General features: G+C 30.5%; 1 pseudogene; it reads right to left on the minus strand.

Annotated features, from left to right (window-relative positions):
- Positions 1 to 262: 262 nt before the first annotated feature.
- On the minus strand, positions 263 to 1,516 carry LOC145589125 (protein SHI RELATED SEQUENCE 1 pseudogene; annotated as a pseudogene).
- Between the last annotated feature and the right edge of the window lie 3,565 nt (positions 1,517 to 5,081).

Here is a 5,081-nt window from a genome sequence, read left to right on the forward strand (position 1 = left end):
TTTATTAAATAGAATTGAAAATTAATAAAGTTTAAGACATTAGATAGACAAGATCAAATAATTTGGCCATTGGAATTATTAACAAATTGGGTAATGTCTCTCATCTGTCCTTAAATTGTCTTATATGCTCCAGCTTAAAGACAACATAAACATAATATAATAAGATTAATTGTTATTAATTATTTGGCAAGAGGAGAAAAATCAATTTAACAAAAAAAACAAGATTGACTAATTTTAATCTTAATTACACTAATTTAATTAATTAATTAGGCCTTGGATGGGGGAAGAACTGCATACCAGGCAAGAAAGCATTGAAGCTAGGAGCAGAATACAGGGATGGAGGGTGGTATATATTTGCACCACCCGCCATGGAGGTGGCGGTACCCGTGATATTGAACGGGAGATGATCGCTTGTGGCGATTGATGAGGCCTCACCACCGCGTCTTGCGGTGGTGGGGCCTTGATCATAGAGTACCCCTTTGAAAACATGCCCTCCTATGGTAATTGAGGTTTGATAAGCATATTGATCCACCACATTATCCTCTGAGCTAACCCGAATGCATCGAAAAGTCGCCGAGGAATTCACTTCTACCGGAAAATTCCCCCCTTCTAGCCCTGCAACAATTATCAACAAAATCAAAACACTTCCACAAATAAACCTAGATAATTTTAAGTCATGAAACTAACAAAAAAAATATAATCAACAATAGTATTATCTATAAAATTCAATATTATTATTAGGGTTTTGTGGGAATAGTGAATGAATAAATAAAATTGGAATAAAAACAACTTATTAATTAATAAGCTTCCAAAAATTGTATAATAAGATGTACTACTTACTATATAAATGTAACATGAAGCTAGATCTAAATAATTTAGCGTTGTTACAAAAGAAGGAAAAATAAAATAAAATTAAGTGTAATAATTTTGTCAAAAAGAACAAAAGAAATTTCAAAGAAAGAAAGGGAAAGATAGAGAAAGGAGGTACAATAATTAGGGTTTACTCATGAATAGTACTTCTTGTAAAGAATCATAACATAGCTACAAAGCTACTAAAATAAAAATAAAAAAAAAAAGCTAAAACTGAAGAAAAGGACTAATCTTGACCTAGCTATATCACACACCAAAAAAACAAAAACTCCCAAAAAACCAAAAAATAAAATAAAATTTTCAAAAATGACAAAAAAAAAAATGTGAAAAATAATTTATTACCAGCAGAAGTAGGGCTATGATGATGAATGTTTGAAAGAGAAAGAGGTAAAGGAAGGTATTGATTATAATGATCCACAGTATTGGACGAGGCGAGGCGGCCGTGTTGATGATGATGTTGTTGTTGTTTTTGACGCCTTCGAGCGACCGGAACCCAAGTGCTTTTAACATGAGTAGCACATTGAAAACCTCTACTCTTACAACAAGTTCTGCACCTCATATGTTCACAATCTCTCTTTGCTTTGTTTCCACAATCTTGACAACTTGTATTTGTACTACTACTTCCTCCACTTGAGGATCTCATCATCCACAATTTATTACTTTTTCTTTAAATTTTGCTCTACTTTGCAGCTATTACTACTACTATTATTACTAGCATCGATCGAATGAACTAACCCGCCATTCTAGCTATATATATATATATATATATATGTCACGATTCTATTCGTGCATTTTTATATAATAATAATAACAACAACGGATACAGACACAAATATGGAGACAGATAACGCGTGGTGAATCATTGGAGTGGTGAGATAATATAAGATCTAAGACTTACTATTGTAGCTTATTTTGAAGATAAGGTTTGTGGGTAATTTATTTATTTTTCTTTTTTTCCTCTTTCAATTTAACTTTGGTGAAATTGTTATTCAAAAAAAAAAAAAAAGTTGAATTGATCTAAATTATACTGTGTAAGAATTGAAGTATGTTGATATAATTGTGGGATTTATTTTATGTGGGGAACATAGGAAATCTATCAAAATTTCAATCATAATCTAAATTAACAGTGACTGAAATAATAATGATAATAGTAATAAAAAGTGATGATCAATATTATTATCATGGTTAAGGTTTTAAGATAGAGGAGAGAGAAAATGGAAGAAGATAAACATAGTCACAGTCTCCAAAGAGAAGCAGAACAAATAGTACTTACTCTTTTAGAACAGTAGCATAAAAACTCAGGTTGCTAGCTTTTGGCTTAATTTGCTCTTTTTAATTTCTTTTTTTTTTTTTTGCTTTGTTTAAGATGATTTTTGCTTTGTTTTGTTTTGTCCTGTTTTTCCGGAAAAAGTCTGTGTGTTTTTTTCCTTTTGCTTGACCCTACGTAGAGACGAGGGGGTGAACAAAATAAGCTAGTGAGTGTTTCAAATTGAAATTGTTCTTCCCCAACTCTATTATAAATAACCCTATTTAGTTTTTACCCTATGTGTTAGGATAGGTGGTGATAATGTAGCTTTTTGAATGTTTGAAATCGACAAATTTAACCGTTTATTATTTATAAAGGTTGTAATTTTTACAGATGTACCTGTGAAGGTATGTATGAGGGTTTATTTTAGAAAAGAATCTTGTGATACGGTAAAAAAATTCCTATTGATGAGTGTTATATCCCTCCTATTCCTCCTTGATTTTAAAAAGGGAGGAGAATTGAAATTAAACTTTGAATTCTCTTGCGTGCTTTTTTTTTTTTTCATTTTGACCAGGGTTTGTTTAGCTATTTAGGACTAGCCGACTAGGTAGGAATTTATTTTTTTTCGTGTCATTTTCCTCTCCACAATCCTCAGATTCCTCACTGCATTCCTATCTTTTGTTTAACCCTATTCCTCATCTTACAAATCAAACAAATACATAGTACTTTTTTTGTTATCAATCAAATTTTATGCACATAAGATTAAATTTTGTTCTCTTATAAGCAAAATGTACATAATGTATCGTATCTAAGTATTTTATTTGAGTTATGCTTGAAACTCTCTCAACTCCAATACCCTGACCACCGTAATCTTTTAGTGTTATGAATTATCATGGATTTTTAAATGGGTAGCTGTAAGCCCTAGTTTTCATTTATATGTGAGTCTTCACATATTTTCAAACACAAAAGTTGACACAACGTATAAATTGAAAGGAAAAAAATCTATGCAGCCCTAATAAGAAAAAGAATTGACAATAAATAAACATTTCTTACACTGATTTGCTCGTGAATTGTTAATAAATTTCCAATTTAAAACTAAAAAATAAAGTATATTAAATGCTTATATGCACCCCTAATATAGGGACTGCATATAGCATTGCCCTAATTAAAATTAATTAATTAACTTCAATTTAAATACAACATCACATGACATTCAAAAGATTTTCTATATCCAATTATAAGTTTAAACATATGTTATAACTGAATACGTTCCATTTACCAAATAAGTCATAAAGATAAGAATTTCATTAACGTAACCCCATTAATTATACTCCGTATAGAATAATATCTTCCAACAAATAACAAAACTTCCTAACCACAAGTGTTGGTTGGGTGATTCCCTAAGCAAGAACAGTAGAATTGAGTACAAATATGCTCATAGTTTAAGCTGAACAAAAGTAGATAAAAGAGGTACACCAGTTTTAATGGCAAGTCAAGTTCAACCTTTCTACTTTTAACAGTTTTAAGTTTAACTACATCTCTTTTTCCCCTTAAAAAAGGCGGTCTCAAAGGCCCCATTAGCCAATAATATCGTGCCACCTTTACATGAAAAAAAATAAAATGGTAAAGACAACAAAAACGACAACAATTTCTAGAGTATAGAGTAGATTTTCCACTAATTTAAGCTACATTCAGGGTATACGACTATACGTGCTGCAGAGGTGGATTTTTAAAAGAAAAAACATTCCTGACTAATTTCTAAACTTAAATTTTATTTAATTCTCAAGGAATCAACGTACTCTTAACGTTCCTTCATTTGTTATTTTACTTAGAAATTTACAACTTAGAAAATGTTACGTAGTAATTGTATTATGTTCATTTGTTATTTCACTTAGAAATTTACACCGTTTGGGAAATGTTATGATATACGTAGTATACCCTATTCACTCAATATCATTGTTACAAATCGTAAGTGAAGAATTAGGGCATACTCTCATTGCCTGAAATAAACTGAATTGAACTTATTAGAGCTGAAGTGAACTGAACTGAATATTTTATGAGAGAAGGAAATTAAGAGCTGAATTGAACTGAACTGAACTTATTAAAGCTGAACTGAACTGAACTGAAAATAATCTAATGAGAACAGGATCTTAGAGTGCGTGTGTTTGGAACAAGGAACTATGTACTTGTATATGGTGGAATAAAAAGATACATGTAGATCATATTATTAGCATGACTGGTGAAAAAATAATCCTTACCATGACCGAAAAAGGACAAATGTAATAAAACTTCATCCTTGAGCTAAATTTTGTTGCGGCTATTCAAGTTGAAAGTGATATATGGAATAGAAGCATAAGAAGTTGTTTGGTTGACAAAATCATAGAAAGTTGTATTTTATAGAAAAGTTTGTTTCAATTTCACAAAATAAGAAATTTGATCATGGCCTAAACCCTGTGGCCTTAAGTATGCGTTTCCATAAGAATTTAAGGGTCTGTTCTCATTGACTGAAATGAACTGAACTGAACTTATTAGAGTTGAACTGAACTGAATATTTTATTAGAGAAGAAAATTAGGAGGTGAACTGAACTGAACTGAAAATAATCTGATGAGAATATAGCCTAAATATTCAATTAAAAAACCAAACTAATTGGTACACTTCATGTACAAGAAATGAATATTCAAGGGCACTTGAACTAACTAATATGGAGTACTTTATTTGTTGAGCCAAACCAACATATACTAAGAAAAACGAATGATCGTGTTACACTTAATTTCTAAGAAATGGTAATTGGACATTTTACATTGAAATTTACCACATTACTCAATAATCATGAGCTTAAAAGAGGTGAGATTGATAGATTTACTACATTGATCTCTTACTTAATTCAAATGCCTTTCTCTATTGGCAAGTAAACTTGACATTTAAAAAAAAAAAAAAAAAAAAAAAAAAAAAAAAAAAAAAAAA

Source organism: Chenopodium album, chromosome 17, assembly GCF_948465745.1.
Source record: "Chenopodium album chromosome 17, dcCheAlbu1.1, whole genome shotgun sequence".
Lineage (NCBI taxonomy): Eukaryota > Viridiplantae > Streptophyta > Magnoliopsida > Caryophyllales > Amaranthaceae > Chenopodium > Chenopodium album.